The 14,989-nt window shown below is 38.7% G+C and overlaps 1 protein-coding gene across 8 annotated transcripts in view; it reads right to left on the reverse strand.

The window, feature by feature from the left end:
• The window catches only part of trps1 (trichorhinophalangeal syndrome I), a 178,496-nt gene that overhangs the window by 150,590 nt on the left and 12,917 nt on the right, over nucleotides 1-14,989 (reverse strand). The window lies entirely within an intron of this gene.

Genomic DNA, 14,989 nt, shown 5'->3' on the forward strand with positions numbered 1-14,989 from the left:
TAGAAAGACCAGTAACCCCAGAACGTTAGTCGGAGGTTGAATGGATCCAGATAAATTGGGAAATAAACCACAGAATGGACCATAAATGCCGCTTTCTTGAAAATGCAAGGAAAAATATAAAGATCAACATAAACTAATGTGAAGTTTATACTTCACATACCACCTGATTAATTTAAAAACAAAACTAAAAAGGAGAGAAATGATTCAGACCAAGCTTCAATGCTAGCTGGACTCCAATTCAAATCCTCCAAGTTAGATGACAAAACAATGAGGTCCAGCTGGAAAGAGCAATAAGACAAAAACATTTCATGAGTTCACCTCTTCTGGTTCTCCAACTACCCTAATTAGCAATACCTTGGACCCAATTAAGTCTTTCGATCTCTCCTGTACTTGGCTGAATGGAGCACTTCAGGGCAGCATTCCCACTGTTGTGCCTCAGAATTTAGTTTGAATTCATTTTCCTGGACTTGTATTACAATAAGTATAAGAGATATAGATTTATGACTGGTGTTAAAATGTTATTTAACTTGTAAAGCAGCATATCTAAGTGCACACCTACATCAACCTCCTCTGATGTCCTGCTCCATTCACTGACAGGTAGGGAATGGTGACCCAAGCCATCACGGCCCAATAACATCAAACATTGGCATCAGGACTGAGCTTAGCCTTTCCTCTGCCTCCATTATTAAAAAAGATTTTAACATTTTAAGGCACAAAAACAATGTACAAATTCACATCCCGTAAACAAGAAAATTCTTAATGCCATTGGGTGAAAGCCATAATCATTATTCAATTGAACAAATGAGTCATTACAACAGTTACTTCTAGCTACATCTATAATTTAGACATACAATTGCCCCTCATCAATTAGTCAGTCAACACCTACTAAACCAGTTACAAGAATAGCAGATGTACATCCAAAGGTAATAATGGTGAAATGCAAGGCAAAATAAGTCTATAAGCAATGCCTGTCCACCAAATCACACAGCACCATACCATGAAATTCAGATGCTCAGAACTCTCATATCACCCAGCTCCTAATAGAGCAAACCAAATTCAGAACAGCACCTTTCATGGCAAATGATGAATTTGTGTGAATTACAGAATGTGAGGTTTGCACATTTTTTTTTGTTAGAACCACTTCTCCACATTTGTAAATCTGGATTTAATGGAATGTGAATAACTATTTTTAAGTTTGTTTTCACTTTCATCTCTTCAGCAGTTGGTGGTTCACTCTACTTTTGTTTTAATCTCGGCATCTTCTGAATTGGTTCGACCTCAGGCAACATTTTCAGGGTTACTGGTCCTACTGGATTTTTTTTTAAAAAGCTAATTGCATTAAATTTAATTTGAAGTTACAACGTTTTAACCTCCCTGCTCCTAATCTGACAAACTGAATCCAAAAAGTGCAAAGGGCAGCTTTCAACTAATAAAATGCCGGCCAAATAGACTACAGTGCCAGCCAAACACAAATCAGATGGTTACACGTCTGTTCAACCTCACTATAGGAAGAGCCGTGCTCAACAAGTGCAAAGAAAACAAAAGAAAAGCAGATGGCTTTCTGCTCATAATCCAGCAATGACTCAATATTACTTGTTTCAATGGAATATCCAGTTTTGTTAGGTTTGTATGGAATTTCAACCCCAAGTTCAGGGCAACATATTGTCCACCAGCACTAGCCCAATTCATCATTGACAGCTATGGTTCATGGCAGCAACTTCATATCTACACTGGAAAGTCCAGGATGAAGTCAGGATAATTTGAGCACACTCCTGGTCAGTACTGGCACAGTGCTGTTTTGTCAGAAATACCTTCTTTGAATGAGGTAATAAACCGAGGTCAGCTGAATATAAGCATTCCCAAAGCATCACTGTTGCTCACAATAGACAGGATCCCTTAAGTCTACTCTGCCACTCAATGAGGTCATTACTGATCTGTGACCTAACTCCATGTAACTAACTTTACCCATTTGATTTTATTTCAGAGAATTTTGTTATCTTTAAATAGATTTGAGATGTCCAGAGGTCATAAAAGGCTTCTCACCTTCATTATTCCTACAAGAAACCAAATGTTATATTCAAGATGATTCAATGTTTCAAATGTGCCGTCTGTATTCTTCCTCGAAGTCTACCTGATGAATGTGGTCTAGGCTCATCCAATGATTTAAGATTGAAATTCAATTGGCAGCAATTCAGCAAAGATGAATTTGAAAAACATTTCAAAATATACAGTTTATACGAAAGAGAGGCTGAAACAGACAATGAGTAAGAATACTCTTCTTTCCGCTCTGATATTTTGGTTTGAATCCAGTTTGGCCAGACAGGATGAAAATCCACACAATCTTACAGCTGTTAAGGTACTAAGGGAAATTATTTCGGGCACCAATCTCAAAAGCAGTTCCCAGTAGATCTGCCTCCACATATCAAAGTTTCCTCTACAAAACAGATCCAGTTTATAATCTATAAATGAATAAAACAAATGTTGCAGGATTCATTTTTGTCTGTATCACTGTGGCTTCAATGATATGCAGTAAAAGGACAGAATGTTTATAGGGCTTTGAGCTCTATTCTTTGAACATCATCAAAATTTCTCCATGCTAACCCAGCGAGTAATACCTGTTCCACAAAACCATACTTAGCTTAACATCAAACTAGGCAAGTTGTGTTGTACGAAAGCTTTAAAAGTCAAAGTGAAATTTAAAAAGTATGTTGTTTGTTTCTTTAACTGTTTTAACATTTGTTTCTTTAACTGTTGCATCACTTTTCTTGATTGGAAACCCTATTACAACAGTCTACTCAAAAGTATTTAAAAAGGAGGCCATATTGTGTATATATTTACTGAAAACTGTCAAGTTTATAATTATTACTCAGAGTGTGGCATTTCATGCCAGAGGATCTCAAACATTAGAATGATGACTGACCAGCAAAGGTTGCTTCCCGCAGGAAGCACATATTGGTTGTGACACGTGAACACAAGTTTGTTCAGGTTTAAAAGTAAAACCAGACCCAAACCCGGTCAAACCAAACAAGAACAACGTTTTCTTCATACCCTACATGATCTGATCCCAACTCCTGCGATTAGGTCCTGTCAGGCTCAAGTCAAGTAGCCAAGATCTACAGGAGAATACCACATTCAACTTTGACTTGTACAATAGAGTTGTAAATGCCCACCTGAATTATCTGAAGGAATGCAACACACCATTGATATTACCATGGGGCAATAGACTAGATAATCCGTTCAAGTCTTTTTTGTTGGTTCATGAGATGTGTTTGTTGTTGGCAAGACCATTCCTAATGGCCCATGAATTAATTGAATGGCTTGTTGAGACACTTCATTAACCAACCAACCACAAGGGCAGGCCTGGAATCAAAACCAGGGAAGAGATTCTAATTATGCCAAGAAATGCACAAGAGGAGCAGAGAAAGGATGAAGAGTTGCCCTGATGGAGTCACTCAAAATTATTAATAAATTTAATAATTACCAGGAAGACTACTGTCACCATGAAACCAAAGGGCAAGGATATTTTCAAAGCAAATTTGTTAAAACATTATCCAACTGATTTTAAAAACAATGAAAGTTCGCAATATGAAGAAAGGAACATTGGTAAGCATTTGAAAAAGAAAAAGATTAAAGTTGCATGAGGAAAGTGCAGAGGAATGGAATTGATCAGATAGCTACAGAGAACTGGCACAGGCATGATGGGCTAAATAGTTGTAAACGTTTACGACCATACATCAGCCAGAACAGCAGTGAGAACATGAAAGGAAAATTAGCCAGGGTCCTCTCTTCTAATTACTTGCAGGACTAAATGTGGCTGTCAGGCAAGTATGATAGACACATACTCGACATAAGGCATTGTATTTAAGCAGGGAAAGTAAAAACTGTTCTGGATCAGGTTTAATTTTTTTTGTATGGTTATTTCTTTTATTCAAATCAGGAAAGCTAAAGACTGTTTCAAAATAATCAGGTGGCACCAGCAATGTCAGCACCAGTGGTTGTCATGATTTCACAGCTATTGACACACACAAATGAGTTCATCACGATAATGTATTCTCTGAAGCTGGTTATCCAAACAGCGAATGACTCAAAATCTGGCACAAATCGGTTAATGCACCAACAGGTTCCAATCAGATAATTAAGTGTTTGGATTTACCATTTTTCCATGCGCAGTCAATCTTAATTCACAATCACTACAATTGAAGTATTTAATAATTCCATGTTATTTAGTACTAAATTCCCATTTTCCTTGTTATCTTAATTAAAATTACTAGCTCATGTTTAATGAAAAAAATCTGAATTGACAGGAATAAATTACAGCACATTTCAAAATATCTATCTGCCGATCACTGGAAAAAGTTCCTCAGGTTTACCAAAATATTGGAAACAACATATCAACCACTGTACTCCCAGTACATAGGAAAAGTTGTAAATCCATAAACTGCTCTATCACCAAGCACAGCTGCATTTCCATTATTTTACTGAACTCTGAAGTAGTTTTCTATGTTCAAATACAGAAGCAAATCAGTGCTCGAAAGGTTTTACTGCTCCACTTTGTCATTCTTCTCATTATTTCCCTAGGAAGGAGGCTCGAGATGAAAACTACTGGCGTTAGTCTGCATTTAAATATCCCTCCCCTTCCCAAAGCACCTCACTTGATCTTTGCAGTTCAGCTGCAAATTAGCAGATTTCTGGAACTCGCCATACAAGTCACTATGGAAGAGGCACACAGAGCACCAAACAGCTGTACTGTACTATTTTCACTCATTTTCAGTAGGGGAACATAGGCCAGCATTCATTTTGCACTTCTAATTGCCCTTGAGGAGACTGTGGTGACTTGCCCTTCTTCTTGAACTTCTTCAGATCCTACAATGCTGATAGCTAGAGAGTTCCAGGAGATCAACACTGCCACGGTGAAAAAAATAGTAATAGATGCCCAAGTCATGATGGTGAGAAACTTGGAGCAGAATTAGGAAGTTCTGACATTGACCTTCTGAAGTGTTGGGTTTGGCAGATGCTGCCATGCATCGTGTAGATGGTACACACTGCAGCCTCAGTGAAAAGAGTGGTTGTTTAGGTGATGGATAAGTAGTGAACTGCTGCATCCTGGATGGTGTTCAGCTCCTTGAAATTTGTACCAGCTCAGACAAGTGAAAAGTATTCTATCATACTCCAATCTTAAAGTGGAGATACTTTAGAGAGCCAGTGATCATTCGAGACAGATTCTCCAGCCTCTGAAGTACTCAAATAGCCACAGTATTTACTTCTTTTCTACATACTAATTGATTTATAGTTTCTCTTCAATCTTTTCACAAGATCATTTTCTACCAGCTGTAAAAGTAAATTTGGAATTGATAACAACATTACTGTGGTACTGCTTTGAGACTCGAGCAGACCGCACAAAAATTAAATACTGAAGCTACAATTCAAAGTCTACTATAATATGCTGCAGATTGCAATAATTCACAAGTATTACACCATACCAAGCCCAGCTCAGAAGCATCATCAAATAGCAATGTTTAATAATGCAGTAATAATAAGTGTTCTACTGCATTGTGCACTACAATGGAAACAGAATTGATTAGGATGATTGATGGAGCCAGGTCTTTTAATCACTGCTCACCACTCCATTGTTTCAGAAATGTAGGGAAGTTATTCCATACTAATGCCTACTGAGTTGATTAAGGGAATGGCTTGTGTTCTTTAATATGAAATACATTTTGACAATCAGTTAAAAAGGATACATCAAGTCCCTCTTATTTCACATGAAAAATCCATCAAAAACCAACATAACTTGTCTTGCTAAGTAATCTTCAAGAACAATGCAACAGTTCTTGGAAATTCTGTTCACAGCATTTTACTCATAAATGTGAATTCAACATTTGTTGTAGTTTTTCTTTCAATAAAAAGTAGCAATGGCATGGCCCCAGCCACCCCCTCCATTTCTGCAATGTCGCCACTGAGTCAATAGATTGAGGGTTCAAATCCCATTTTAGGGACCTAGGTACAATATGCAGCCTTACACTCCAGTACATTACTGAGGGACCTCTACACTGTTGCTGATACCACCTATAGAACAGCAAAGCAACAGGCCTTCAGCCCACAATGTCTGTGCTGACCAGGATGCCAATCCAAAGTAATCCCATCTGCCTGCATGTGGTCAGCATCTCACCATTCCCCACCTGCTCATGAGTCCGTCTAAATGCCTCTTAAATGTTGCTGTCGTATCTGCTTCCACCACTTCCCCCGGCAGTGTGTTCCAGGCAACCATCACTTTTATGTAATAAAACTTGCCTCAAATCTCCTTTAAACTTTCCTCCTCTCACCTTAAAGCTATGCCCTTTAATATTTGACATTTCCACACTGAGAAAAAGACCATCTATGCCTCTCATAATTTTATACACTTCTATCAGGTTGCCCCAGCCTCTTGCTCTCCAGAGAAAACAATCCAAGTGTGTCCAACCTCTCTTTAGAGCCAATACTCTCTAATCCAGGCAACATCCTGCTGAATCTCTTCTGCACCCTTTCCAAAGCCTCCACATCTTTCCTGTAATGAGGTGACCAGAACTGCACACAATACTCCAAGTGTGGCCCAAGCAAAATTTTATACAGCTGCAACATGACTTCCCAACTTTTATACTCAACACTCCAACCAATGAAGGAAAGTATGCTGTATGCTTCTTTACCACCCTATCTACTTGATTTGCCACTTTCAGGGAGCTATGATTTGCAGCCCAAGATCCCCCTGTGGCAAAGAGTCCTGCTATTTACTGTATACTTTCCTCTTACATTTGATGTCCCAAAGCGCAACATCTCACACTTGCCCAGAAAAACTGTCTGCCATTTTCCTACCCACATTTTCAACTGGTCTGTATCCTGCTGAATCCTTAGGCAACTTTCCTCACTTTCCATAACTCCACTAATTTTTGTCATCTACAAACTTACATATTTTTGTCCAAGTCATTAATATACAGAGGTCCCAACACTGATCCTGGCCAAACCCCACTGATCGCATATGTCCAGTCAGAATAAGCTCCCTCTACCACTACCCTCTTTCTATGGCCAAGCCAACTTTGAATCCAATCTACTAAGTCACCATGGATCCCATGCGCCCCAATCCTCTCAGATGATTTATTAACCTACGATCTGCCTGATTTTACAGGCAGGCGTTAAAACAAAACCACAATACTATCCAAGTTAAAGCTGATAGTTTTCCTTTGTGCCTTAGTCAATATATATTAAGGAAAAACAACAGCACTGAGGTGGATTATATGGTATTATTTCAAAGCTATCCTGATGGACCCTGCTGTGTGTATACTGGTTGCTGCATTTCCAACAGTCATAACTATTGGGCAGTACTTAACAGGCAGTAAAGTGCTTTAGGGCTTCAAGATCATGAAAGCTGCTATAAGAATGCAAAATTTTCCATCATGCACAAAACAAAGCAGGAAAATAGTGGTGATACCTACACGTAATCAACTGCTACCCTTGAGGACTGGAAAATAAAATTGGACACAAGGGACAAAAGGAAAATTGCAACTCCTGATTCAGATTTTCCCTTTAGGCTCCTTCACCACTCACACTGAACTAAATTCTCAGAAGCTGAAACACTGCAGATTGCCACACTGTCTGCCAAACCTCCAATTTTCAAGGCAAAGGCAGTCACATTTCAGGTAAACACGTCAGCTTGCATGCAATACTTTAAAATAAAACAGACCAGTTACATGGGTACACTCCTGCACTCAGATGTTGTTGGACTGGTAATCCAGAAGAACACAATAATAATCCAGGAAATGTAAACTCAAAGCCCATGATAAGTTTGAAAACTTGAAAAGTGTTAAAATAAAAAAAGTGAAAGTAGCAATGGAGAGAATATTTGGAAGATCAATAATACCCTATAGAAATTTGGTCTCATCGATACACAACTCAAGTCAATCACTTTGCCCTATAACTGAACTCCTGAGGCACACCTTAGCATTCATTTGTAATCAACTACTAAAACTGAAAAGGACTGCAGTGTTTCAAGCAGTTCAGTAGCATTTTCTTATGGACAATAAATGGCAGCCCTGAAGGACAATTTAAAAAAAACTACACATTTCACACTGTTGAAAACCAACTTCAGCCTTGCATCATATACTGTTGCACCTTTCAGATGATTCACTAACCCAAGGCCTGTCTGATCTCTCAGCTGTGTAAATTCCATGGCACCATCCGAGGAAGGTGCCCCCAACAATACTTCTGAAAAACCAGCAGCACTAAAATGGATGATCCAGTTATTCACTTGAGACTGTCTCATTGATGTTGCTGTATCTGGAAAATAAAGTTACCCAAATTAAACTTGTATAAGGAAATAAACAAATTGTTGGAAGTACTCAGGAGGTCAGTTAGCATCTGTTGAAAGGTCACTGACCAGAAAGGTTAACTCTGGTTTTCTCGCTCCACAGATGCTCCATAATCTGTTGAGTATTTCAGCATTAAATACTCAGCAGATCATAAAGAATCACAAATGAAGCATCTGTGGAGAGAGAAAAAAAACAGTTAACTTTTCAGGTCAGTGACCTTTCAGCTGATGCTAACTGATCTCTTGAGTACTTCCAACAATTTGCTTATTTCCTTGCACAGGTTTAATTTGGACAACTTTATTTTCCAGATACAGCAACATCAATGAGACAGTCTTGAGATAAATTTAGGTCTACAGTATTTTGCAGGAATTCAGTACCACCTGTTGGAGTCTTTGCTGTGCAGCACTCTTTCAGGGAGGCACAGGTGACTGTAACAGTGAGTGTTGCAATGCAAGGTTTAAGGCTCTGTAGTGACAAGCTCAATGGTGGTAACAGGCCTGTAAGCCTCCTACCATAGAGGAATCTCCGTGCTAGGAGAGACATGCAGCCAAAGAGAAGGAAACACTCAGCATCCATCATATCCAACAGGATGTAATGAGAGAGACTGTAAGTACTGTCAACTCAGAGCAGGGGGTGCCAGCCCCAGCAATTGCCCACACTCACTATGCTAACCAGGATGCAGTCCTCAGATCTACATCTCACCACCGCGCCACTGTTCACCCCAGACCACCCAACGTCAGTCCTTGTAGGCTGCCCTCGCACATTACCCTCAATAGTTCACTCAATACCAAGCCGTGCAGTGGTGAGATCACTATCTTATTGGTGTGGGCCAGGCAGGGCCCAGGTATAACAGCATCCAGCACAAGCAGAAGAACTGGAAGCGATGCATTTGTGAGCATTCGGACTCCAAAATCAAGAGCATTATAACAAATGAGCACCCTGCAGGATGGTGTTAAGTGAACTACCACTACATCCACAAATTAGTACACAAGTAACAACACAATAGAACAGTAAACTGAAGCCACATTTCCATAGTGCCTTTCATGACCACAGGACATCTCAAAGTGCTTCACAAACAAATTATTTTTAAGGTGCATTCATTGTTACAATGCAGAGAAATGGGGCAGTCCGTTCAATCAGTTTACAATGTCCCAAAATGGCCAAAAGAGCTGATTTTTTTTTGGTGGTATTGATAAAGGAGTTTTCTCCTCTTTTAGTGCTGCTATAGGGTTGTTTGCAACCACACAGTAAAACATACAGGATCTTAGTCTACCATCTCAGTTCAAATCTCTGATGCAGCACATCCTCAATAGCTTTAGGGTTGATTGAGCACAGGAACAATCCCTAGTACCCTAGCCAATACTTAACCTCAATCAAGATTGCAAAGCAGATTATCTGGTCATTATCACATGCTTATTTGTGGGACTCTGCTCTGAGCAAATTGGCAGTGTTTCCCTTTGAAGTGACTGCACTTCAAAGCGCATCACTGCACAAGACTTGAAATGTATTGAAGTTCTGAAAGATGCAATATAGATCCAGACCTTTCTTTCATTGAATTATGTACTCAAGATCTGGAGCAGGACTTGAACCCATGACGTTGACTCAGGTGAGTGTTACTAGCCAAATCTGACACCTTGGCTGAAACAGCAGTACTCCGTTCTATACATAGTTTTCTTTTATTAAAAAAAACTGGCATTTCAGATGTCACACATGGATGAGTCTGCACTGAAAACTCAGTCACGAAGTGCATACAAGTCCTGTTCAAATTAATTGCATGTCTGTTGGAATCCGAATCTAAGATCTGCAAATGTTATGCATTCCTTTGTACACTTTACTGTAAAGTTCTCTACATCCTTTTGAAAGCTAACCAAAAGGCATTGTGACTTTTAACCAAGGGCTTCATGGTCCTGAACACAACAGAACTGCAGATGCATTTAGCTAATATGGAAAAACTTAATCAGACTAAACTGCTGTTGGTACGTGTGTGAATATTACACGCATTACTTAAAATAAATCCTAATGCCAAGCTTATATAGACTGGGTTCTTCAACTTAAAAAATTAATTATACACAGCATTTGATATTATGTAAACAATGCCTAATCAAAGATATTAAAACCTTAATACAGAAGTTCCAATGGAACAAGAAAGCCCAAAGTTGAGCACTTTGTCACATGCTAACATTTCATGAATCAATTTTAATTAAGTCAAAAATTCTGAATGCATTAAAAAATTTTAAGAGCCCACTTAAAACATCTTGACTTCAGGCTGCAGGAATTCATGCTCCTTGCATTGCATTTGAAAACAATATCATGCATGGTCAAAATGATTTGTAAACTTTCCTTGCCTTCAGTGAGACCATGGAGGAAAACTGTATGAACTATACACTTCCTACTGGTCAAGATGGCTTTGAGATTTCTGCAACGTTATTCCTCATGAAAGAAAGAAAGCCAAGCACTTAATTTTTGTCTTATTCCTATAATGGCAATGTCAGTCTTTTTGATACTAAGTTTTAGAATAAGATCCTCACATATCAATACTCATTGGAGGAATATTATAAATGAGAGGTGTCTGTGGTACTGGAATATTTGTTTGCCATTTAAAAAGGAAAAGAGTCCATGACTCTACCCCAGCAGCAACACAAAGTTTTGTATTTAAGCCATACAGAACAGCAAGGTTGTAGGTTTGATCCCCTGTCATGAGATTGCATTAAAGCTTGTTAATCAAGGAAGGCAGAATTAGCCGAGATCCCCAGCTAAATGCTGTGCTGTAAAGTTCACTGCCTGGATTTTGGGTGAAGCTGCAATCAGGCTCAACTTTTCATTCACTGTCTAAGCTTACACATGAAGAGTGACCAATGATCCAGGCAGGCATTTGATCTCAATGGAACATATTCTGACATGGATTAGCACCTTCAGAAGTGATGGAAGGACGTACCCTGCATGGAAAGCAATAGCTGAGATCCATGGTAGAGGAGATTAGTCAAGTATTCTCTGTCAAGGTCACTATTATCCCCTGAAATTCTAAATCACCAAGTGTAGTTCTAGCAGTAGATCATTAGTAACAAGAGGTCTATTTTCACAGGATAGAAAGCTTTGTTTTAAAAAAAAATTCAATGCAGTGCCTTGAGGCAACACTTACCAATAGAAAAGTTAAAGAATACATTTTGTGCATCACATTCCTGTTCAGTTATAAATAATTATTCAAATATTTGAATTTTCCAGTAAGATTGTGACTTCAAGCAATAAATCAGATGACACTGACACACCAGCACCCAACTAAGAGACATGCTACAGATTAGATGTGAAATCAAGGTCCACTTGCTGTTCAGTTCATTGTGAAAGATGCCACGGGGATATCAAAAGAGCAAGAAATTCACATGGGTGGCCATCAAAATTCTTCCCTTGTCTAGCACCACTGAAACAGATTAACTAGTCATTCATTCACCTGGTTTCTGTTTCCAGGACATAGCTTTGAGCATTTTTTAAAAATATCTTCATATTATATGTACAATGCTTGTAATGCCACATTTATTCCTTAATTGCCTTAAAGGGCTTTAACTTCAGCCAAAGCAAATGCACTGATGATTTTCCCACATTGGTGTTATGTAGGGACTAGTTAACATTGACCTCTAATGGCTAAGCAACAGCAGTGTGCATCACAGTCAGGACAACGCATCAATTAGAGCCAACGTTGGAGGTGATCTCACATCACTCCTGTTCTAGATGGCAGAGTTCACCAGCCTGAGAGTTTCTTTTATATGAACTTTGGTGATTGTGCAGCACATTCTGACATCAGAGGCAAGGGCACTGATCAAGCAGGCAACTCTAGCCTGGAGGGTGTCAATCTTTTTGAGTCTTGCTACAGCTGCACATATCAAAACATGCAAGAAGTATTCTGTTACATCCATGACTTGCATCTTGTGGAATTGAGGTATCAGGAGATAAGCCAGTCAGAGTACCTAGCTACCGTAAGGTTCATCCAGTTAAGCTACTGATCTGTTAACATCATCATAATAATAGATCAGATTCGCGGTGGTAGAAGGTCAAGAGAGAGTAGCTGGGACTTATGTTGAAGATAATAATTGCCTGATATTAATGTAGTACAAATGTTCATTGTTGATTCACATCACTCAACTAACTATGTATGCCAAAAAATTTAATTGTTGTGCTGAAAATTTTAGAATTATCAAAGAACGGCCCCACTTTGCGCACAATAAAGGGAAAGTATTTGGCAAGTCCAGGATCTTGTCCTAAGGAATGATGCTGTGATAATTAGCCCCAGATAAAAACCATCTTTTTCACTTACCAAGTCCCTTTGGTGCTATACTCAGCCAAGTGCTCCCTTCATGCCGAAGGCAAGTACTGTCATTTCTCCTCCGGCAACTAAGGCTTTATCGAGGTCAGGAACCAAAAAGTGCTTGCCAAAGTGATAATGAATGCACTTCGCAAAGCAATTTGGATCCAAGGCCCTGAGGAACTGGTAAGATGCTATATAAATACAAGTTCTTTATTTACTACAACATTCAAATAGGATGCAAGATAGACACTAATGCCTGTTCTTTCAATTGGTATTGGGCTGATTATTAAACTGAAGTGACATTATAATAATAAATGCCATTGTTCATTGGCCCAGCAAGAGCCAACATGGCATTTTCAAGAGTGGCTTGGTTCCACTATGGGATCAGAGAAAGAGGAAGAATAACAATCTTCTACAATTTGCATTACTTTTAAAGTGTAGAAGTAAGATTATCAGCCAATCTAGTCCAATGCAAGGGTAGGAGTATCTCCAAGGAAGCCTTGTGTTTGAAAAGAATATCATTTTTACCTTTTCTCCTGGATTTTAAATCATTTGTCAAAGCAACAAAATAAGCCTGGAAGCAAACACTAGAATGGGATAAAGCAGGATTCACATCTGTTGGTCTAATCACTTTTCCAGCCTGGCTACTTCAGCCGGGTACGTTACGTCTTATCCCACTGTTGGGCTCAGGATTATCATTCAAAATATGCCCCTTAATTAGCACATCATTTTACAGAACTTTTCAGCCAAATCATAATACATGCTGCATTCAAGAACTGCAACCTCTGCAATACTTTGATCTATGTATGAAACACTTAGTTGAGGACACATCTCCCAAATGTCCCAGAACATTACAGGCAAACAATGAATTCACTGGATGACTTGTGTCCTGGCTAAGACAAAAATGGGGCATTAGGTGGCACAAAACAACTAGCTGTTTTCTTGACGATCACCAAATGCCATTGCAAATTTTCTGAAACTATAAAGGAACAGTTGGCAGCCCAGACCTAAACAAAGTATATACAATTCATTATTGGAAGTGTCTACTGCACCAACTCCTCTCATTCTCCCTATATTTGTCACATCGGTGAATTTTAACTAACTCTGCTGGAACCAAGCAGCTATAATCAACATTAAACTTTTTGATGCTAAGTCAAAAACTGTTTCATATATCATACTATCAGCACTATTTTTACAGTACCCATCTTCAACACTTCTATCATCAGGCAATACCAAATAGGGATTATGACACAAATATCAATTCTGCCAGGCCAATGATGAAAAATTAAAGCATATAGTGAAAACCTGGATGAAACAAACATGATTTAAATCACTTATTGTGTGTAATATTTTCTTTAATGATAGTAATAACAAATTATTTAATCTGGAAAACCAGAGTACACCATTTGGCAGCGCAGCTACTTTGTTCAACATCACCATATTCACACAACATCATCATAACTTAGAGCCCCAACTATTATCGGCCGAATATACTGAAAACCACACTAAATGTTATTTCCACAAGACAATCAAGCTGTATACCACCAGCAATAAAGTTCAGGCGAGTAATGACAATCGGGCAGAAAAAGAGATCAAAGGAGTGGTGATCATATTCTGTTTCACTGTATATGAAAATTACCATCTTCAGAATAACAGCAGTGAAATGGAAGATCTACTTATGGCTTCTTATTCGCTTATAGCTTATCACTTAATGGCTCACATCATGCATTTCATTATGAGTTGAGTAAGATGCCAATTTAATAAAAAGGTTTTCTTCACAAATTAAAAATCCTCTATAACTCTTATATATTTAAATCATGAACCTCCAGCAGGGCAGAAGGAACAACATCTTTCCTGCCGAGGTGAATGATTTCTTCCCTTATTAGTAATGGGGTATAATTAATTACATTGGTGCACTGAAATGTCCCACTCCTATCTTTCAGCTTTCAGAATCTTTGTTCCATCTGCTCTCTCGCATGAGAGCTTCTCTAAATTGCTGTAACATGTTATTTATAACAATTTGTGTTTGTAAGATTACAAAAATTGGAGAATAATCACCAAACAATTACTGGCTTACTCTTCTAACTGCAATCAAGCATGTCATGTTGTAATCATTAGGACTAAAATAGCGACAAGAATTGCAACACCACGCCTTCGGGTTATCCCATCACCTTTCTGCAAAACAACGATTTTACAGGAGAACTTTCTTTCCCTTACTTCTCAATGAACCCGGGCCGATAGACCACCTCTCCTCTTGAACCAAAGGAAAATTCAAGAGGAGAGGCACAGCAACTACAACTGAGGCCTCATCAATGACTTGATGATCCATGATTTACTCCTTCCCCATTTTGCC

This window comes from Pristis pectinata, chromosome 9 (assembly GCF_009764475.1).
Source record: "Pristis pectinata isolate sPriPec2 chromosome 9, sPriPec2.1.pri, whole genome shotgun sequence".
Classification (NCBI taxonomy): Eukaryota; Metazoa; Chordata; class Chondrichthyes; order Rhinopristiformes; family Pristidae; genus Pristis; species Pristis pectinata.